Source organism: Mobula hypostoma, chromosome X1 (assembly GCF_963921235.1).
Source record: "Mobula hypostoma chromosome X1, sMobHyp1.1, whole genome shotgun sequence".
Lineage (NCBI taxonomy): Eukaryota > Metazoa > Chordata > Chondrichthyes > Myliobatiformes > Myliobatidae > Mobula > Mobula hypostoma.
Window position 1 is genome coordinate 20,016,861 of NC_086128.1, and position 24,074 is coordinate 20,040,934.

The 24,074-nt window shown below is 41.4% G+C and overlaps 1 protein-coding gene across 4 annotated transcripts in view; it reads left to right on the forward strand.

The window, feature by feature from the left end:
- spryd3 (SPRY domain containing 3) overlaps positions 1 to 24,074 on the forward strand; it is a 239,181-nt gene that overhangs the window by 46,026 nt on the left and 169,081 nt on the right. The window lies entirely within an intron of this gene.

The window sequence follows — 24,074 nt, forward strand, 5'->3', positions numbered from 1 at the left end:
CTGGATTATTTAGTCATTGCTGTTTACAGGAGTAGCCTTGGTTGCAATGCTACCATGATTATACTTCAGGAGCACTCATTAATTCAAAATTTGTCAGGTGTGATTGGCACCCAAACCACCACTCTGAACGTTTACACCACCCACCACTGGGACACTATGGCTGCATTGTGTGCCATTAACAAAGTGCGGTCCAGGAATATGCCTTAACGGCATTTCCCAAATTCATAGACTCTAAAACGGAATAGGACAAGGGTAGCGGGGACATAGGAATGCCACAACCAGTGTAGGTTCCCTTCCAAATGCATACGTTTTCCGGCATTGTAAATATTGTATAATTGTTGCTGGAACAAAATCCTGGAGCTCCTCACCCAGTGGCACAGTGGGGAACCTTCAATACAGGACTGCAACAGTTCATCACCCATCTCTTAGAGGTGGATGTGAAATACTTACCAACCCAGTGATGCCCTTGTTCTTACATGAGTTTTAGAAAAAAAAATTGTTTGGTAGAGGTCATCAACACAAGCTTTTGAAGCATCAGACCCAAGGCCAATTAAAGTCTTCCTTTGTTTTTAATGTTCACTTGCCCTTCACACTGTGGATGTAAAGGAATTCGCCCTTTTGGACTCTGGATCAAAGTACAACAGTGGTTATCACTGGGATAACACACTCTCCTTGCAAACACTGGTGATAATGTGGCTTGCCTCACTGTTCTTTCACATTCTGGCACTAGATACATTGGATTATCACCTGAACTTCCATGTACTATACAACAGGTTATTAAAGTGGTGGATTAGCATTGTAGCTGAATGGCATAGTGGGCTGCCATATTATTTTCAGCAAGTCAGGCAGCATCTATGGAGGGGAATAAACAGTCAACATTACAGGGCAAGACCCTTCATTAGGACTGGAAAGGAAGGGAGCAGAAGCCAGCATAAGAAGATGGTGGAGGGAGGAGGAGGGCAAACTTGAAGGTAAAAGGTGAAACTAGGTGAGGGGGATTGTAGGTGGGTAGAGGAGGAGGGATAAAGTGAGAAGCTGAAAGGTAATAGGTAGAAAAGGTAAAAGCTCCTGAAGAAGGAATCTGATAGAAAAGGACAGTGGATCGTGGGAGAAAGGGAAGGAGGAGGGGCACCAGAGGGAGGTGATGAGCAGGTGAGGAGAAGAGAAGGGGTGAGAGGGGAACCAAAATGGGAATGAAAAAAGTGAGAAGGTGGGGGAGTGGGGAGAAATTACCGGAAGTTAGAGAAATTGACGTTCATGTCATCATGTTAGAGGCTAACCAGATGGAATCTGAGGTATTGCTCCACCAACCGGAGTTTCTTTTTTAATTTATTCATTTATGGGATGTGGGAGTTGCCAGCTAAGCCAGCATTTATTGCCCATCCCTAGTTGCCCTTGAGAAGGTGGTGATGGTCTTGAACCACTGCAGTCCCTGAGGTGTAGGTACACCCACAGTACTGTTGGGGAGGGAATTCCATGATTTTAACCCAGCGACAATGACGGAATGGCGATATGTTTCCAAGTCAGGATAGTGAGTGACTTGGAGGATTTTCAAGTGGTGGTGTCCCAGGTATCTGCTGTTCTCGTCCTTCTAGATGGTAGTGGTCGTGGGTCTCGAAGGTACTGCCTGTGTGTTGTTGTAGTGAATCTTGTAGGTAGTGTACACTGCTGCAACTGTTCATTGATGGTGGAGGGACGGGATGCCTGTGGAAGGGGTACCAATCGTGGGTTGCCTTGTACTGGATGGTGTCAAGCTTCTTGAGTGTTGATGGGGCTGCACTCATCCAGGCGAGTGGAGAGTATTCCATTGCATTCCTGACCTGAGCCTTGTAGATGGTGGACAGGCTTTGGGGAGTCGGGAGGTGAGTTACATGCTGCAGGATTCCTAGCCTTTGACCTGCTCTGGTAGCCACTGTGTTTATATGGCTAGATCAGTTCAGTTTCCTGTCAACACTCACAACACGCTGGAGGAACTCAGCAGGCCGGGCAGGATCAGTGGAAAAGATTGGTCGACGTTTCGGGCCGGAACCCTTCATCAGGACTGTAGGGGGAAGGGGCAGAGGCCCTATAAAGAATGTGGGGGGAGGGTGGGAAGGAGAAGGCCTCCTCTACATCGGCGAAACCCAACGCAGATTGGGGGACTGCTTCGTCGAGCACCTCCGCTCCGTCCACCAAAACAGACAGGATCTCTCAGTAGCCACCCACTTCAACTCTGCTTCCCACTCCCATTCAGATATGTCCATACATGGCCTCCTCTATTGCCATGATGAGGCTAAACTCAGGTTGGAGGAGCAACACCTCATATACCATCTAGGTAGTCTCCAGCCCCTTCGTATGAACATAGAATTCTCCAACTTCCAGTAATTCCCTCCCCCTCCCTGCCTCTATCCCTATTTCACTCTGCCCCCTCCCCCAGCTGCCTATCACCTCCCTCATGGTTCCACCTCCTTCTACTACCCATCATGTTTTCCCCTATTCCTTCTTCACCTTTCCTGCCTATCCCCTCCCTGCTTCCCCTCCCCCACCCCTTTATCTTTCCCCTTACTGGTTTTTCACCTGGAACCTACCAGCCTTCTCCTTCCCACCCTCCCCCCCACCTTCTTTATAGGGCCTCTGCCCCTTCCCTCTTCAGTCCTGACGAAGGGTTCTGGCCCGAAATGTCAACCGATCTTTTCCACTGATGCTGCCCAGCCTGCTGAGTTCCTCCAGCGTGTTGTGAGTGTTGCTTTGACCCCAGCATCTGCAGATAATTTTGTGTTTTCAGTTTCCTGTCAATGGTAACCCCCAGGATATTGATAGTAGGGGATTAATTGATGGTGATGCCACTGAATGTCAAGGGACGATGGTTAGAGCCTCTCTTGCTGGATATAGTCCAGGTCCTGTTGTATTTCACTATCTGAGGAGTCACGAATGGTGCAGAACATTGTGCAGTCATCTGCAAGCATCCCCACTTCTGACCTTATAACAAAAGGAAGGTCATTGATGAAGCAGCTGAAGATGGTTAATCCTAGGCCACTTCCCTGAGGAACTTCTTCAGCAATGTCCTGAGGATGAGATGATTGACCTCCCACCCCCACAGCCATTTTCCTATGTGTCAGATATGATTCCAACCAGTGGAGGGTTTCCCCCTACTTCCCATTGACTCCATTTTAGCTAGGGCACCTTGATATCATACTTGGTCAAATGCTGACTTGCTGTCCAGGGCTATCACTCTCACCTCACTTCTGGTGTTTAGCTCTTTGGCCCATGTTTGGACCAAGGAGGTGATGAGGTCAGGAGCTGAGTGGCCTTGATGGAACCCAAACTGGGCATCCATAAGCAGGTTATTGCTGAGTAGGTGCTGCAGGAGAGCACTGCTGATGACCCCTTCCATTGCTTTGCTGATGATTGAGAGTAGGCTGATAGGGCGATAATTGGCTGGGTTGGACTTGTCCTGTATCTTGTGTACAGGGCATACTGGGCAATTTTCCACAATGCCGGGTAGATGCCAGTGTTGTAGTTGTACTGGAATAGCTTGGCTAGTGGCGTGGCAAGTTCTGGAGCACAAGTCTTCAGGACTTGCTGGGATTTTGTCTGGGCCCATAACCTTCACAGTTATCTGGTGCTTTCAGCCATTTCTTGATATCAAGTGGAGTGAATTGGATTGGCTGCATACTGACATCTGGGATGCTGGGGATTTCTGGAGGAGGCCGAGCTGGATCATCTACTCAGCACTTCTGATTGAAGGTTTTTGCAAATGCCTCAGCCTTACCTTTTGTAAAGTTGTACTGGACTCCTCTATCATTGAGGATGGGGATATTTGTGGAGCCTCCTCCTCCAGTGAGTTGCTTGATTGTTCACCACCATTCACGGCTGACTACATCGTGGCAATAGAGGCAGTCATGGACCAATATGTCAGAATGGGAGGTTGAACTAAAATTGGTGACCACCAGGAAATCTCACCTTTTTTGGCAGAAGAAGCAAAGGTGCTCGATAAAGTGTTTCTTCCCCCCCCCCCACACAATCTAAGGTGGGTCTCACTGATGTAGAAGAGGCCCGAAATATCAACTGTTTATTCCTCTTCATAGATGCTGCCTGACCTGCTGAGTTTCTCTTGCACTTTGTGTGTGTGTGTCTGGCATCTGCAAAATCTCTTGTCATATTATTCTGTCATCTGAAAATGGGTTGAACTACAATTAGCCCTGGTCTAAAGTGAATGGCACGTGGCCAAGTGGTTAAGGCATTGGACTAGCGGCCTGAAGGTCGTGAGTTCAAGCCCCAGCCGGGGGAATGTGTTGTGCCCTTGAGTAAGGCACTTAATCACACATTGCTCTGCGACGACACTGGTGCTAAGCTGTATGGGTCCTAATGCCCTTCCCTTGGACAACATTGGTGTCGTGGAGAGGGGAGACTTGCGGTATGGGCAACTGCTGGTCTTCCATACAACCTTGCCCAGGCCTGTGCCCTGGAGAGTGAAGACTTTCCAGGCGCAGATCCATGGTCTCGCAAGACTAACGGATGACTTTACTTTAAAGTGAATGGCAAAATAGGGATGAGATATTGAATAGCCTACTCCTTTTCCTCTGTTTATCATGGATTGATTATATTATTTGATTATCTCTTGTGCCCTTCATTGAAACCTATTTTTGACAATTTATGCCTGTGACCACTTAAAATTGAGAAAATGTAGTGTGTTAATTTGGTACAATAGCTTAAGGACCTCAAAATAGAATGTATTCAGTATTAGATGCAGCTAGGAAATATTATCTGAATGTATAGTGAGTAATTTGGAGACCACTGTAAGCATTGCTGCCTTTTTTTGTTGCAGGAGATTAGTCTGCTTTAAATGAGTTAAAACTGTGATCATATTTACCAACAGCTTCATTTTGGGGGAATAAGTCACTTTTGTGCATACTCTCGATTGCTGTCTCACTGTGCTCCATTTTACTCATGCACCCTTGCCATTTCTTTCTCCAATGTGTTGCCCTTTCTCCATGTTTGTACTGAAAATAGCCTGTTGTATATTAGGAAACAATATGGTGATAGCAAAGGATGAATCTTATATAAGGTATGGGAAAGAATATTTTTCCTTTTATGATTAAATGAGAAACATCCTAAAGTATCTTGCTAGTTAAATTCAAACAACAGGAATTCTGCAGATGCTGGAAATTCAAGCAACATACATCAGAGTTGCTGGTGAACGAAGGGTCTCGGCCTGAAACGTCGACTGCGCCTCTTCCTATAGATGCTGCTTGGCCTGCTGCGTTCACCAGCAACTTTGATGTATGTTGCTAGTTAAATTGATGGACTTACACAACCCAGTGGAATTTCAATGCTGATAAAGATTGCTTTTCATTTCTAATCTGTAACCTTTTGGTGGAGAAAATATGGAGATGTTTTTTTGAGGCTATAGTAGTTATGTTTCAAATGGTTGTTAATCTGATTTGGATATTGAATAACTGAGTTTGTACAAACATCTACAGTGCTGCAGAATGCTATTTGGAGAAAACGTATGACTTGTTTGTTCTTGGCTAGGCTGTAATTAAAACTTCAATGGATTGCTTATGTTATCTGTTCCTGATACGGAATGCAGTATAATTAATTGAGCATATTTATGGAGATAACCTTAAAACTGCTGAGTTCTGTTTTTTCTTTAAATTCTTTCTTGTTACACAGCACTGAAAGTAATTGTTCCAGGGCCAGTAACCTTGGGTATTAAGCTAAGTTCATGTATTGTTTATCTGACCACCACTGAGTATATTCCCCAGGTACACAGCTGATTAATGAGTTTATTCAATGATCTTTCATTTTTCATTTTAATGTTTCAAAGGTTTTATTTGTCTGTAAGGATTCTGAATAGAACCAGAGAAGTTTGCAATAGAAACGATCATTCAGCCTATCTTGTATACACTGGCTCTATGCTCGATCAATCCAAAAATTATTCCATTGCCCTGATTTCTCATTTTATTCTGATGTTTTCTGTTCCAAAAATCTTATATTATCCTTTGAAAATTGTGTAGTTTGCACATTTCCTGTGGCAAAACATTTAATCCTCTGAGAGCTTTTGGGTCAATCTGGAGTTCACATTGAACTCCTCAGAGCCCTGGTAATGTTCACAACTTACAACTTACGAACAGTCAAATTCAGAGAATTCCCAGGTGTGTTAATTCCTTTTTCTAGTTATCTTTTAACAATAGTTCCATATCCTCTTATTCCATTTAGAATTCTTGCTTCTATAATTATTGTTTAAAGAAAATACATGTTTTAAGAGCCAAGAATGCGTGTACATGAAGATACCAACTTACTCTGGTCTCCAGTGCTTTACTCAGCACTCTGGTCTATTCGTTCATCACTTCTTGTGCAATAAAGTTTTTTGATCTATGTCCTAACTTCAGCTATTACTGATTTGAGGTCACATAATCTTATTGTTCAAATTTATAGTTCAAATCTGGATTGGCAATATCCTTCATCATTTCCATGCTACTCATATGTTAAACCCATCACTTTCTGCATGCAATAAATATTAAATTTCATGTGCCATTCTTCTGTGGGCTTGCATATTTAATGCTGCTAAGAGTTTGAGCTGCATCTTTCAATGGCTCTAGGGTTCCAAGTTTTGCATCATCTACAATTTATACTGTATTTCTGGATCAGCATTGTTTGATTCTCTAGTCTTTTTCAGCGATGTAGTAGAATTTAATAGGACAATATAGAAGATTTATTCTGTCTCTTTTCTACATTGTGATTGCCCTTGGGGCAGTATAGAGGGAGCTTTATTGTTTAATATGTTGTACAGCAATGTTGTACATGCCCTGGGAGTATTTCTTTCCTGTATTGATTACTGGAAATAGATCTGTTTCATTTGTATCACAGGCATATCTCACTTTGAGAAATGGTGTTTACAATCCTTGTGAAGATTTATTGTTTGAATCATTTCTGAAATCTGCAAATGTCTTCAAGATAGTTTAATGTCATTTCCAGTACACAAGTGTAAAGGAGAATGAAATAATTACTACTCCTTCTCTGATACATCACAAAAAATTAAGATAAAGAACACACTAATTAAGAAACAATAAATATAAATACATCGCTTCTATGCATTGATTGGATGTCCATAAAGTAATGCTAGGCACAGGAGTGCCAGTACATAAGATGACTGACAGAAAATGATATAGTGGTGGTTGGGGGTTTGGAGGGGTGGTTAATGGGTGTAGGTGTTGATCAGCCTTACTGCTTGGAGAAAGTAACTGTGTTTGAGTCTGGTGGTCCTGTTACCTTCTGTCTGTGGCAGGGATGTGCAAGAAGCTAGAGTGAGAGGTCAAATTTGTTGGATAGATGAAGGTTGTTGTGATGGACCATTTGAGGAGGTTTGGCAAGGTGTGGAGAAAGAGAGTTGTCTGTGACAGGGTGGAGATAAAGGTTGCCCAAGTCACACACTGCTTACAGAACCACCCAGATAATGGATGAATCAGATGGATAATTGGAGTGGAACACCCCAAAATAACATGTCAAAACTGGGAGACAGCTGCAGCTGTTGGAAATCTGAAACAAAACATAATGATGGAAATACCCAGCAGATTAGGCAGCATCTCTGGAAAGAGAAAATCTGAGTTAAAATGGCCTTCCATGAGAACTTGGCCAGTTTTGATACAAGACAGTAGAAACTAGTTGTCTGAAATTGTTGAATTCAATTCAAAGTCCTTAAGGCAGCAGCACATGGAGATGAGAGATGAGGTAATATTCCTTGTCCATGCGTCAGCTGTGTCAAAACAGTGTAGGGCAGAAATGTACAGTATGTCATAGTGGGTTGGAAGAAGCATCTAGAACCTCAGTGTCACTGTTGCAGACTAATTAATCTCTGTGTCTTTAAAGCAACCACCTACTCTGTATTTGGCTCACTCAATGTAGAGCAGCTTGCATTGTGTACATGGAATGTTGTTATGTCAGATCAGAAGTGCAAGTGGAAGAAACTGGAGGTCCATGAGCCAGTTAAGGGTTTGGAGGTGGAAAGGGTCGATAACTTTAAATTTCTTGGTGTTATCATATCAGGTGATCTGTACCAGCATACGAGTGCCCTCACAAAGAAAAAAACGACAACCCTTCTAGTTCCTTAGAAGTTTGCACAGGTTTGCGTGTCATCTAAAACTTTGACAAACTTCTATAGACTGGTTGCATCATGGCCTGGTATGGAAACACTAATGCCCAAAAATGGAAAAGCCGATAAAAAGTAGTGGTCACAGCTCAGTCCATCAGAGGCAAAGCCCTTCTCATCATTGAACACATGTACAAAGAGCTCTGCCACAAGAAAGCAACATCCATTATCAAGGACCTCCACCATCCAGGCTATGCTCTCTTTTTGCTGCTACCATGGAGAAGGAGGTACAGGAGCCTTGGGTCCCACACCAGCAGGTTTAGAAACAGTTGCCCTTTGACCATCGGCACCAAACTAGCCGGGATAACTTCACTCACCTCAACTCTGAACAAATTTCACAACCTATGGACTCACTTTCCAGGACACTCAACCTATGTTTTCAGTGTTATTTACTTTTCCTTTTTATTTGCACAGTTTGTCTTTTGCACTTTTGGTTTGTCAGTCTTTGTGTGTAGTTTTTCATTGTTTCTATTCTATTTATCTGTTCTACTGTGAATGCCTGCAAGAAAATGAATCTCAAGGTTGTATATGGTGACATATATTTTGATAATAAATTTACTTTGAACTTTGAAGCAAATTGTTGCTTCAACCAGGAAGGGTTGGGAGGATCACTAGATGGAGGGAATAGGTGAGGTAAATGGGATAGGTGTTGTGTCTCTTGCCTTAAGGAGATGGGTCCTTGGTGGCAATGGTAATAGATCATCCACTTTAACTCAATTTTCCTCTTTCCATGGATGCTGTCTGGTCTGCTAGCCATTTACAGCATTTCCTTTAGTTTCAGATTTTCAGTAGGCAGCCTCTCACAGTTCTGGCTTGTCCTTCTGTTTTTTAAAAATTTTCTCAAACTGCCCTAATCCATCTATTTGCTAAATGTCTGTGAAAACATGCCACCTGGACAACTTCGATCTCTATCCTGTAACAGATATCATTTCAGCTGATAATTCGATCCATCTCTGATGCACTTTTCTAGTTCTGGTTGTCTTTGATCTGAAATATTTCTCCACAGAATGTTGCCTGACCTGAGTATTTTCAGAATTTTGTTGCAGTTTAAAATATCTGACATGTGCAGTCTTTTTGATTTTCAGTTCTGACATGTCATCTGGATCTCTGCTCTTTTGCATCATGTGCAGCTTCTGTGGTGACCCATGCCGGCTATAGAAGAAGCACAGACTCAACAAGAACTCAGCTTTAGGTGGGAGTGTCTGATATGAAATCTCCCAAGATGTTATCTGGAGAATGTCAATTCAAAATAGAATCATTGAACAGTACAGAAACGGGCCCTGTTTGGTCCAACTCATCCGTGCCGAACATGATGCCTATCTTAGCTAATCCTATTTGCTTGCATTAGGCCCGTATCCCTGTATGCCTTTTCTCTCCAAGGGCCTGTCTAAATGTCTTTTAAATAATCTTTAAGGATTTGTGGAGACTCTGGTGTGATCTACAGTTGACAAAGGCCATTAAGAAAATTAATTCTGCATTTGTTTCAGTTAACTCTGAATGCTTCTTTCCACTGTAACCATTTAAAATGTTCTAAAAACATTGTAGTAATGATTTTATTTTTTGTCCTTAATATTTTTTGTTTTCACCAAAGAGCATCCATTGACCTTTCGTGTTTAGAAGTAGAGAACCAATGTCAGGTAGATTAGTCTGAATGAAAGAAACTCTATGCCATCCTACTCGTACCTGGATCTGTATAGAAAGGTAATGTCAGTATCTCACTTCAGCACAGCCACTTGTCCACATTGTCACACTTGGACATTGGTTTCTCTAGTTATGCACTGCTCCTGCAGGATGCTTATCACACACAGATTAAATTCAAAATCCTGTACTGTAGAGGATACTTGATCACATTCCTGGAATTGGATCAACATAATCTTCACTTTACCACTGGTGTGATGTAACTTTGCTATTTTAACTCCTCCTGCCAACATCAAACACTGAGATAGTCAAGTATCATCATATTAAGGCAATATCAAAATCAGGTTTATTATCACCGGCATGTGTTGTGAAATTTGTTAGCTTAGCAGCAGCAGTTCAATACAATACATAATATAGAAGAAATAAATAATCAATCAATCAATTTCAGGAAAAAATTGCAAATGTCACTCCACTCTTCAAGAAGGGAGGGAAGCGTAAGAAAAGAAATTGTAGACCAGTTAGCCTGACCTCAGTGGTTAGGAAGATGTTGGAGTCGATTGTTAAGGATGTGGTTTCAGGGTACTTGGAGGCACATGATAAAATCTTACCTGACAAATTGGTTGGAATTCTTTGAAGAGATAACAAAGGATTGTTGTGTACTTGGATTTTCAGAAGGTCTTTGACAAGGTGCCACACATGAGGCTGGTCAGCAAAATGAGAGCCCATGGTATTACAGGAAAGACACCAATATGGTTAGAGCATTGGCTGACTGGTAGAAGGCAAAGAGTGGGAATTTCGGAAGCCTTTTCTGATTGGCTGCCAGTGACTAGTGGTATTCTGCAGGGGTCGGTGTTGGGACAACTTCTTATGTTGTAAGTCAGTTATTTGGGTGATGGAATTAATGGCTTTGTGGCCAAGTTTGTGGATGATATGAAGATGGGTGGAGGGACAGGTAATGTAGAGGAAGCAGAGGGTCTGCAGAAGGACCTGAACAGATTGGGGGAATGGGCAAAGAAGTGGCATATGGAATATAGTGTAGGGAAGTGTATAGTCATGCACTTTGGTAGAAGGAACAAAAGCGCAGACTAGTTTCTAAACGGGAAGAAAATTCAAGAACCTGAGGTGTAAAGGGACTTGAGTCCTTCCTTGTGCAGGATTCCCTAAAGGTTGACTAGTAGTGGTGGAGATGTTGATCACCCTTGCTGCTTGGGGAAATTACCTGCTTTTTAAGTCTGGTGGTCCTGGCATGGATACTACGTAGCCTCCTCCCTGATGGGAGTGGGACAAACAGTCCATGAGCAGGGTGGGTGGGATTCTTCATGATGTTACTGGCCCTTTTCCGGCACCTTTCTGTATCTGTCCTTGATAGTGGCTAGGCTGGTGCCAGTGATGCGTTGGGTAGCAGAGCCTTCCTGCCCACCACAGTGTAGTTTCTGTACCAAGCAGTGATGTAACTTGTCAGGATGCTCTCTACTGCACCTCTGTACCTCTAGAACAATGTGAGTATGGACTTGTAAAGCCCAGCTCTCTTTAGCCTCTTTAGAAGGCAGAGAAGCTGGTGAACTTTCTTAACTGTAGGATTTGTTCTGGGGCCATGAGAGGTTGTGTGTTATGTGCATTCCATGACCTTGAAATTGCATGCAGTTTCCTATGGGAGGGGTGAGTGGTGTGAGTTCTGAAATCAATAACCATCTCCTTTGTCTTGTTGACACTGAGGTAGAGGTTATTTGCCTGGCACCAAGCCTAGAGCTCTTCCAACTCCTCTCTGTGGACTGTCTCATCATTTTTGGTGATGATCTCCACCACTGTCATGTCATCGGTGAACTTGATGCGATTCCTCAGGTGTTTGGCTGTGCGGTCATGTGTGAGCAGAGTGTACAGTAATGGGTTCGGCTACAGCCCTGGGGGGCACCCATGTTGAGGGTGGTGGGGAGGAAGGAGAGGTTGTACATCCTGACTATCTGAGGTCTGTTAGTTAGGAAGTTCAACACCCAGTTGCACAATGGTGTATTTAGCACAAGGAGTAGGACTTTGTTCACAGGCGTCTGTGTGACAATAGTGTTGAATGCCAAACTGAAATCCAGAAACAATATTCTGACATAAGTGTCCTTGTTTTCTTGGTGAGCCAGGGTCATGTGCATGACACTTGCTATGGCAACTGTCGTAGAGCTGTGCTGTCAAGAGTATTGCTGAGTGTCCAATGTGACAGGAATGGAGTATTTGATATGTTCCATTATCAGCTGTTCAAAGCACTTCGTGATGATTGCTATCAGTGCCACTGGATGGTAGTCATTTAGCTCTGAAGGTGCAAAGTTCTTTTCACACACAGAGTGATGGGTGCGTGGAATGCACTGCCAGTGAAGGCGGTAGAGGTGGATACAATAGAGTCTTTTAAGAGACTTATAGATAGGTACGTGGAGCTTAGAAAGATAGAGGGCTATGTGGTAGGGAAATTCTAGGTAGTTTCTAGAGTAGGTTACCTGGTCGGCACAACATTGTGGACCGAAGGGCCTGTAGTGTGCCTGTGATTTTCTATGTTCTATTATTTCTTAAATAGCTGTAAAGAATGCCAAAAGAGGGAGAAAAGATTGAGAACCTGGCTCTTTGGTTAAATGAAGCTTTCTCAATCCAAGGAATAGCTCTTTTTGAAAATTGCACAGCTTTCTTTCATGGTTAAATACATCTCCATTTTACATCTGTAATTCACAGTGCAGGGGCCATTTCAGTATGTGCCAGCATTTACACTCCACATGAGTGAGCCTCCTCTTGCTCTGCCTTACCCTATTAACATAGCTTTCTGCTTTTTTTCCTCTATCAGAGTTGCCTTGCTTGTCTTAATTTTGTGTCAATTTTAGTGTTTCTTGTTGGTTAATAGCTCAGGAATGTGGTTCTTTAATATCTGGGTACATTCAATCTCGCTGTTTTTAACCCGTTATTAGTAGTTCCATCTTTGTTGTATATTTGGGATGAAACCCCATCTTGTTTTTTTTCAATTTTAGAAGGATTTTAAGGATTTTGATCAGTTTTTGTCACCATGGTGCAAGAGGTCAAAATTGGAAGAAAGTGGAGATTTGAGGGGTGATAGCACTGAAGCAGATAACAAAAATAGTGACAAGCATTGAACTTATTGTGAAATTTACATTATGTCTAAGTTGAATTTATTGTCATATGCACAAGTATATATGTGCAGAGGTGTAATAAAAAGCTTACTTGCGGCAGCATCACAGGCACGAGTTGGTTGTCCGTCAATTTTGACAATGATGATAGGAACCTGTGTAAGAAAGCTTTTAAATTGGGAAATCTGTTGCACTGGGGTAGTTCCACTCTCTCAACTTCAGAAGCTCTAGTCCAGTGTTAGGAGTGATAGTCACACATCGTGACCACCTTGGTTGCAGTGAATGGCCATGATGTCTTCTGTGCCTTGCCATGCCCTTCACTCTCCATGGAGCGCTACAGGACCACCTTCCCTTCCAGTCCAGCGAAACCGACTCTGCATGCTATGATAGGCATATCCCTATCTCACCTATGTTTCGGATTAGCTGACCTGTCGAAGCAATGTACCGGGGTGTGTGGCCGCTGTCACATGCAAACAGCTATTTGGAGCCACAGGTGAGAGCTGAGTGTCAGGTGAGGACCAAAGGTGGATGAGCTGAGGGGCACAATAAGCCCTTTCACCAGAGGTGCTACCCCTCCTTGGATACCCCATCACAGGCAAATACAGTAGCAGTTTATAAGCAGCATTCACAAGAAGGACATAAACCAACAAATCCATTTTAGTGCAGAGTGGTTATAGGGTTGAGCAGGATGGTTCAAGGACCAAATGGTTGAAGGGAAGGAGCTGTTCTTGAACCTGGTGGTGTGGGACTTCAGGTGTCTCTACCTCCTGTATTTGTGAGAAGATGGCATGACCCAATGGTGGAAATCCTTGATGGAAGCTGCCTTCCTGAGGCAGCACCTGTAGATACTACTAATTGTGGGGAGATATGTGCCATGATGTACTGGATCAGCGTCCATTAAGGCAAAGCATTTCCCCATTGCATCAATTAGACTTGATAACAAAACTACTTCATTTGGACTATTCAAACTATATAATTATTTAACTTATGATTAAAGCAACAAAGTCACAATTAGTTTCAATCACTTGATACCCTTATTTATTAGCTTAGGCTGCTTCAGGCTGATCCTGGTATTCTGAGTGGCTGGTTGGATCACAGCATATTACAACTACTAACACTACAATGCATGTTCATTCACCAAAGTCATGAATCCTTCCATTGACGGGCCCAATGGTATTGATTTATACTGGTAATTAGCGACAGCAGAACAGACAATCCAGGGGATGCTTGGCTACCACTGACTGTTTCAGGAATGTGACCCTATACAGTGGTAAATTTCTAGCCCTTTTTTAAAAAAGCTTAAGAATGTAATATTCAGCCTACTCACATACGGAATAACAATATGTGTAAGACAGATCACAAAGTACTCCAATAGGTGATTAGGATGGAACTCAACTACCGAACCTGGAGACAATCTACAATCTACAATTCTTGACACTTACATCACTTACACTTACACTTGTAACATCATTAAAGACCCAACCCATCCCAGATACTGTCTGTTCAATCTCTTGCCATCTGGTAGGAGATACAGAAGCATCTTGGCCAAGACAGTAAGACTGAAAAAACAGCTTCCCGAGGGTTGTTGTGCAGCTGAATAATGCTACACCCCAGCTTGCCAATGGCCTTTGAGTGTTAAGGACTATTGAAGTCACTTGTTGCATGTAAATATGAGAATTTTTTTTATAATTAAGCCATACCGCATGCATTGTTTATATGTTTTGCACGGACTGGAGTAGTACCACAATCTCATTGTCTTGAGAAATGAAAACAAAGTTCTATTCTAGGAATGAATTTCTAGGCAATTTTCTCTTTGGGGTGTGTGTATGTGTGAGTATACAGGTATACACAAAGAAATATAATGATGAAATGGTGCCTAGTTAAGAGGGGTTGGGCCAGAGGTTGCATTTGCAAATAGAGTACATTTTGTGTGCATCTTTTTAGGTGAATAATACATGGAGCTATTTTTGCATTCCATTGCTCTTGTTTGAACAGAATCTCTGGAGCTAGTATTTATGCACATATTGTGAAAATGTATAGAGAGGTGCAAATTTCAAGGCATGGGGGTGGCATTCTAAATTTGCACAACTGCAAGGTGTACCTGTATCTTAAGGCTATGAAATTAGTACATTCCCAACCTGTCAAAATAAGCATCAGGAGCTGTGATAATTCTCTCTGTTCCTCCATCCCTCCCTCAAATGCTGGGTATGGTATCAAGATGGAGAAAAATGTGTTTAAAGCTTTGCTATTTATAGCGTTCATGGGAATTTTAATTTTCTCTTAACTACGTGGGAGATTTGTGTGAATGTTGGCTGGAACTACTTGTTTTCAAATGAATGTTGTAATGTAAAGTATTGTCTGGCGGGGGGTGGGGAAGAGAATGAGAAACCTGTTAAGATGTGGCATATTGTCAACTGTCACTCAGTTGTTAGCATTCTCGCCTCTTAATCAGAAAGCCACACCAGAAACTTGAGAAACAAGAATCAGAGGTTGTGAAAAAAAAACTTGGAGAAATTTGAGTTGATAAAGGAAAGACAGCACAGATTTATGAGAGGCAAATTGTGTTTGACTAAGCAGATTAAATATTTTGAGCTTTCAGAAGATTGATGAAGGGGATGTTGTAAATTTTGTCATTATGAATTTGTGCAAGGTTTTTGACAAAGTCTCACGTAGGCTGTCTGGCAAAATTGATACTGGTAAAATAAAGGGGTCAGTGACAATAAGAAATTGACATAGATGTAGGTGTTGTCAGCAGTGAGGAAGATAGTAACAGATTGCATGGGTTCATAAGTAGGCTGGTAGAATAGGCAAAATGTAAAAAGAAATGTTATATAAGCAATGTAAGGTCATACAGTTTGATAGCATAGTGGTTAGCACAATGCTATTACAGAACCAGCATCCTGGATTCAATTCTGCTGCTGTCTGAAAGGAGTTCGTACATTCTCCCTGTGACCACATGAGTATCTTCCTAGTGCTCCAGCTTCCTCCCACATTCCAACGATATACAGGTCGGTAGATTAGTTAGTCACATGGGTGTAATTAGACAGCACAGATTCATTGGGCTGGAAGGGCCTGTTACCATGCTGTATCTCTAAATAAATGACGGGAACAATAGTAGCCAACTGGCATATTGAATAGTGGATACAGTCCAGTCCCCACCAGTGAGCACATCTACACAGAGCACTGTCGCAGGAAAGCAGTGTGCATCATCGAGGATCCCCACCATCCAGGCCACTTTCTCACTTCTCAGGAAGCAGGTACAGGAGCCTCAGGATCCACACCATCAGGTTCAGGAACAAACTACCCCTCAACCATGTGGCTCTTGAACCAGAGGGGAGAATTGCACTCAACGTCACTCGCCCCATCACTGAACTGTTCTCACAATCTGTGGACTCATTTTTAAGGACTCTTCATCTCATGTTCTCGGTGTTTATTGCTTATTGATTTATATTATTTTTTCCTTCCTTTTGTATTTGCAGTTTTTCTTGCACATTGGTTGTTGTCCACCCTGTTGGGTGTGGTTTTTCATTGATTCTATTTTGTTTCTTGTATTTGTATTTACTGAGATTGCCCGCAAGAAAATGAATCTCAGGGCTATATATGGTGACATATGTGTACTTTGATAATAAATTTACTTTGAACTTTGAATCTGCTCTGCCATTGGATAAGATCATGGTCAATCCAGTCAATCTCCCTGCTACTTCCACCCACTCTCCCTATATCCATCGATTCCCTTGTACTTTAAGTGACTGTTAGTCACCACCTTGAATATATTCAGTGACCTTACTACCACCATAGCACTATGAAGTGGAGACTTCCAAAGATTCATAGCCCTCTGAAAGAAGTTCCTTACTTTTTCTCTCTTGAATGGGAAACCACTTATGCTGAAACTATGTGCCCATGTTCTACATGCGTAAATGCAAGCAGGCTTTTTCCACTGAGGTTGGGTGGGACTACAACCAGAGGTCATGGGTTAAGGGTGAAAGGTGAAAAGTTTCAGGAGAAACATGAAGGGGAAACTCCTTCGCTCAGAGTCATGAGAGTGAGGAATGAGCTGCCAGTGCAAGTGGTGCATGTAAGCTCAATTTGAATGAATGAATTGAATTGACTTTATTTCTTGCATCCTTCACATATACGTAACGTAAATATTTTTACTCCTCATCTCCATCTAAATGTGCAGTGTGCAATCATAGTAATTTATAATAAATAGAACAGTCAGTGTAACATAGAAGCGCACTCAAATCAGCATGAATTCATCAGTCTGATGGCCTGGTGGAAGAAGCTGTCCAGGAGCCTGTTGGTCCTGGCTTTTATGCTGCGGTACTGTTTCCCAGATGGTAACAGCTGGAATAGATTGTGGTTGGGTCCTTGGGCCCTTTTTTTTTCACACCTGTCTTTGTAAATGTCCTGAATCAAGGGAAGTTCACAACTACAGATGTGCCAGGCTGTCCGCACCACTCTCTGCAAAGTCCTGCGATTGAGGGAAATATAGTTTTCATACCAGTCAGGATGCTGTCAATTGTGCCCCTGTAGAAAGTTCTTAGGATTGGGGGCCCATACCAACCCTCCTCAACTGTCTGAGGTGAAAGAGGCGCTTTTGTGCCTTTTTCACCACACAGCTGGTGTGTACAGACCACATGAGGTCCTCGGTGATGTGGATGCCGAGGAACTTGAAACTGTTTTTCCTCTCAACCCCAGATCCATTGATGTCAATAGGAACTTAGCCTGTCTAGATTCCTCCTGTAATCCACAACCAGCTCCTTTGTTTTTGTGACATTGAGGGAGAGGTTGTTTTCTTGACACCACTGTGTCAGGGTGATGACTTCTTCTCTATAGGCCACCTTGTTATTGTTTGAGATTAGGCCAATCAATGTAGTGTCATCTGCAAATTTAATTAGATTAGAGTTGTGGGTGGCAACACAGCCATGGGTATATAGGAAGTAAAGGAGGGGACTTCATACACAGCTCTGAGGGGCACCTGTGTTGCGAGTCAGAGGGGTGGAGGTGAAGGGAGCCCACTCTTACCATCTGCCGGCGATCTGACAGGAAGTCCAGGATCCAGCTGCACAAGGCAGGGTCAAGGCCGAGGTCTCTGAGCTTCCTGTCGAGCCTGGAGGGAACTGTGGTGTTGAATGCTGAACTGTAGTCCAAGAACAGCATTCTCACATAAGCATCCTTCTTCTCCAGATGTGTAAGGATGGTATGTAGATCAGTGGCTATTTTCAACATTTAAGAGAAGTTTGGATGGGTACATGGATTGTCAGGATATGGAGGGCTATGGTCCTAGTGCAGGTCAATGAAAATAAGCAGTTTAAATGGTTTTGGTATGGACTAGATGGGTCGAAGGACCCATTTCTGTACTGTGCTTCTCTATGACTCTGTATCCCCACCAGAGAAACATCCACTCTGTCAGTACCCTTCAGAAACTTGTATTTCAGTAAGACCACTTGTCATTCTTCTAAACTCCGATGTGTATAGGCCCAACGTGCTCAAATTTTCTTCACGTTCCTTCATCCCAGAAATCAACCTCATAAGCATTCTCTGACCTGTCTCCAATGCAAATTTATAATTATTTAAATACGGAGACCAAAACTGCCCTCAGTACACTAGGTATGGTCTCGCATCAGATTGTAAAGTTGCATCAAAACTCCTCTTTTATACTTAATAACCTTTGCAATAATTAACAAAAGTAGCATTCCAGGAGTCTTCCTAATTGCCTGTTGTACCTATATGCTGGAGTAACTCAATAAGTCAGGTAGCATCTATGGAGGGGAATAAACTTCCCATAGATGCTGAGTTCCAACAGCATTTTGTGTGTTGCTCAAGATTTCCAGTATCTGCAGAAACTCGTGTTTATAGTGCTTACATGCTGACTTTTTTTGCATTTCATAATTAGGATCCCACATCCCTTTGTACCACTACATTTTATAGCCTCATTTCCATTTAAATAATAATTAACTTTCACTTTTCCAAAGTGCATAACCTCACATTTTATGACAATATACTCTATCTGCAAAATTCCTGCCCACTTACTTAACCTACCTCTATTTCTTCCAAGGTTTTGTTGTTCTCTTCATGATTTGCTAATCCGCTTATCTTTGTATTTACCAACAAATTTGGCTACAGAACACTTAATCCTTTCATCCAGTAACAGAAAACAATATAGATGAAATGGCAGTTTTAAAGGGTGTGCTGGTATTCTTGTGCACAGTCTTTAAAAGTGATGGGGTAGGTTGAGAGAGTGACTAGTAAAGCAGATAGAATCCAAAGTTTAATAAAATGCATAGGACTGAAGGAAAATAATTTGCAGTATTATAGGAAAAGAGCAGGCCAATGAGACTGAGTATTTTTCTCAGTTGACATGGCTCTTTGGGCCACATAGCCTCTTTTGTGCTGCAAATGGTCTGTACAAAAGTTTAGGCTGACACCAGTGCAGTTCTGAGGAGTGCTGCACTGTTGGAGGTGTCTTTTGAATGCTGTGTCAAATGAGTGCCTCATCTGCTTTCTTGGATGAACATAAATATGGCACTAAGGAGAGCAAGGAATCTATTCTTGGCTTACTAACACCCCCTCAGTTAACAACAAAAAATCAAATTTATAGACCCATCACATTGATGTGTGTGGGAATGTACAAAGCACAAATTGACTGCTATATTTCTAACCCATAATAGTGGCAACATTTGAAAAGAACTTAATTGACTGGAAGGCACTTTCGGATGTCTTAAAATTGTACAGGGCAGTATAGAATAAAAAGCCTTTTTATTTCCTCCTGTGCCCAGGGACAGTTTGCTGAGTTAAATGTCTGATTATAAATGTAAGGGGTTGTTATGTTGTGCTAATAGCTCTGAAATCACTTTGTATTACTTAGCTGATGTAAAGTTCAATCCAAAGTACCAAACTTGGACAAGGTATGCCTCCAGGAGAAGTGCTGCTAACCTTTTGTCCATAGCCCCCTTGTACTTCAATATCTCAAAGGCCACTTAAAGGAAACAATGAAGTCCATCTTTTGTTTTAATTATTTTATTGTTGAAATTAACTGAGTTCTATTTTAACCAATTAAATGGCAGTTATTTTCCAAACTGCTTACATCAAAAGGATGGTCATTACAAGGCAAAGGTTTTAAATGAGGGGATTAGAAATGTTGAGAGCATACTAAATGTAAATAGAATGAATTAAAGAGGGTGGCTGTTGATAAAAATGGATATTGTTAGTAATTAGTGTCATGTTGCAAACCAAATAAGACAAAACTGCAGATACTGGAAATCTGAAATAAAGGCAAAACAATGCTATAAACACTCAGCTTAGGCAGTATCTGTGGAAAGAGAAAGAATTAACTTCTGACAACTTGCTGATGATTTCCAGCATTTTTAAAAAAATGTTTTTGGTGCAGACAGTGTGGGTTATCCTAAGGAAGAATGGGGAACAGAAGTAATAGCAAGTGCTATTTGGAATGCTCTGCTCCCCCAAAGATGTGTTTATAGGTGGTAGTGTGGAGAGACAAGAAAGGGTTGAAGGTTGTGGAGGTTTAGCAGGCCACAGAAGACCATGGTTACTAGGTAATAACTCAGCATCTTGTGGGATAGGACTGTCAGATCAAGAGCTGGTTGGAAATGGAGGGAGATTTTGGGTCTGGCAAAAGTTTTAGATGTCAAGTGAACCATAGCCTTTTGTATTAAAAAATTAAATCTCCCTACTCTCCCAGCTATACAGTGCCTGGAGGCTGGGTTAAGTGAAGGAAATAGAAATGTGAGGTCAGGATCTTATTGTGACAAAAAGGGACTTTTAAAGCCAAAGCTATTTTCTTTAAAGTTAAAATTTAAAACTAAAATCTGCCAGGCGGATAAATCCAGAAAGTTGAAGAGCTGGATTATTTATACTGCCACCTAGCAGTAAAGATGTAGAACTGCAAGCACGATTGTTTAACATAGAGGAGTTAATCCTACCTTGGTGACAGAATAGTGATACCAAACTCGGAAGGTGCAATATATGTAGCAAATTTACTGTATCACTAGTTGATCTCCTGTGGTCTTGTACGTGCTGTATTAAAGTGTTGATGCTTATTTTTCCTTCCACATCTCCCTTTAACGACTTTCTTCTTTCTCAGACTTTTTTCTCCTGTCAGTGAAACAATGTCCTGTGGCAGCAAAATAGTGACTGATAAGAGCATGAGGGTAGAATCAAGAGTAGTCCATTTGCCCTTATTAATCTATTGATTGTAGCATTTGATAACAGTAGAGTGCATGTGGGATGAAAGTTCTGGGGAAAATGTGGTCCTTAGGTGGTAATGCGGTCCTTAGCTGGTCTTTTTGGAACCCACCCCCCCCCCCCATTGCTCATATGGCTGTCTAATTCTTTGCTCCCATGGTATTTACTATTCCATTTTCTATCACCTCTAATTACTGCAACTACTTCAGTTTGAACTGCTTACTTAATCCTTGCATCATCTCTTCTCCTCCCCACCATTCTGTTTTCAGTCATCTCAGTACTAGCCTTTTCATCTACATTATCTCATCATTCCTGGAACAGATGGCAAGGGATCAAAGAGTTCTTCTGCTTCAAACATTTTCTTTCCTCTCTTCTTCCACCCTACATTTTCTCTACATTTTTATGTTTTCTCATGCTTTGTTTTCAGAATTCAGCTTTAAGGAAAAGTCAAATTCAAATCAGGAAAGAAACTGTCATTGTTCCTTTCTTAGAGTTTAATTTATTTTCATAGTTTCTCAGTTTTTCTCCTTTAGGTTACATAGTTGTACATATTGATAATTTCTATCTGAACAAAACACACCTGAGGTTATTATGGTAAAAAAAAAGAGCCTCAGCGTTATTTAACCACGTCACTTGTGGAGTATGCATCTTCATCTGTTTTCTTGTGTTTGTTTGGATAAGTATTTCCAACTGATCCTGTTAGTTCACTTTTGGGCATCTACAGTACAGCACTCACCAAGTTTTGGTTTGTCTTGTCTATTCCCTTGAGAATTCCACATCAATGATGAATGGGTGTTGCCACAGGCATGTTCATTTCAATATTGTTTTCTGCTTTGTTTCTTGTCTTGTATTTTTTTTGTCTCAGTTCCTTATTCTTGATTAGGTCAGTGAATGTCCATGATTGTTCACAGGCATTTATTGACACATAATCAATGAACTGTCTGGCATAGTCTTGGCTTCATTCAGTATTCCCCCCTCAGTTTAAAATTACTATTATGCATAAAAAGGAAAATTTAGTCTCATGAACGAATTTCTGGACTACTCAGATTTTCTTTCAGGATGCAGATGTTGCTTTATGTTATCTATTCTTATTTGGACAACTTTTCTTATGATTCTACCAAAGTAGGTAAACTGGTCTTTATCCTTGACAACCATTTAGCATAATCCTGCCAAGTCTTATGTAGTTCATGCATGTAACTTTGCTTTTAGCTATACTAATACTAAGACCTGATTTTTTTTTCTTCTTTGGGTCCCATTCTTATTCCATTTTGATTGTAAAGTTAGTCGCATAGTATCCAGTGGCTATTAAGAATTTCTGAAAGTCTTTCAAGTTATCCAATTGTTCTCAAACAGAAATAAAGCGATGAGAAATACCGTTGTCATATTTGATTTTTTTTCACTTTGAAGATTGAGGTTCTTTGTATACGGTATAGAATGCCTTTTGCAAACTTGTGAAGCTGGTAGAGAAAAAAATAGCAGATGCATGCTGGAACTCTGAAATAAAGATGGAAAATGCTCAAATCACCCTTTGTTGCTTAATACCATTGAGTTTTGCAGCACTGTTATTAATTAACATTTCTCTCCACTGGTGAGGTGAGCTGACAAAAAGCATTCCTGTTTTTTTTCTACTCTTTCACTTCAAAGGTCACAAAATAACTTGCTTGGCCCCTCTGAGCTTGCTCACTCATTTACTTGTACATATTCTCATTAAAACAGATGTTCAGTTTGAGATTTATTTCAGTAAAGCTTTCTTTTATGTTTTTTTAAATAGTTCTGAGAACATTTGTAAAGAAGTTGCCCGAAGTGAAATTTTAAAACGCTTTAGTATAGCTGACCCTATACTATTGCACCACAGAAAACTGTAGCTAGGATTGTAAACTCGCATTTATATAGTGCCCTTTAATATAGTATGCTGACACATCGCAACCCTGAGTTAGTATGTCAGTTTTAAAATCTGAGCTCTTGGAAGAAAGGTCTTTTATTTTTTATGTAATTTCCATGGACGCAGTAATGTAATGTTATTGATAAAGCATTGCATTTAGATTTTTAGAGCTTTCATTCACAGAGGAGCAAAATCACAATTGGCAAGGACAATTCAGAAAGAAACTCAAAAGATTAGGAATCTGAGGAACACTAGTTTAAGATACAGCAGAGGCAATGAAAACTGCAAGGCCACGAGGCCGGAGGGGGAAAATGCAATGTGACATAGTACAAAGAGAGTCTGTGTGTTGAGTTGCAGGTAACTGATAATTTAATGTCAGTTTAGTAATTAATAAAAATGTTACAGTATATTTCAATTGACTATTTTAAATTGGAATAGGCAAAATTGGAGAACCTGAAGGTAAGGGAACAGCCAGCAGGGGGGTAAAAAGCTCTTAATCTGGTGTCTGCACAAGGGAATGAGCTGATTGGTGATTAGTTGATGCATGAAATGTTATTGGCTAGAGGAACTTGAGCGTTGGGTTTTGGAGTTTGAAGAGCAGCTGGCTTCACAGCAGTACATCCGTGATATTGAGCTACACAGACAGTGCTTTACAGACTTTAGGAACATTGCTATACAGAGGGATCTTGGGATACAAATCCATAGCTTCCTGAAAGTGATAACACAAATGGACAAGGTGGTAAAGAATTCGCATGAAGGTTGGGAAGTCATGTTGCAGTTGTATAAAACTTTGGCCAGTCCACATTTAAACTGTTGTGTGCAGATCTGGTTGTCACATTACAGGAAGTTTTTGGAGGCTTTGGAAAGGGTGCAGAAGAGGGTTCACCTGAATTGCTTTGATTGGAGTATATTAACCATAAGAAGAGGCTGAGGGGTCACCTGTTAGAAGTATATAAACTTGAGAGAATCTTTTTCCCATGGTGGAAATGTCAAATATACTAGGGCTTGGGTTTAAGTTGAGAGGAGAAAGTTTAAAGGTGATTTGCCAGCCAACTTTGTGTTTTTTTTTATTCAAGAGAGTGGTGGGTGCCAGGAATGTGCT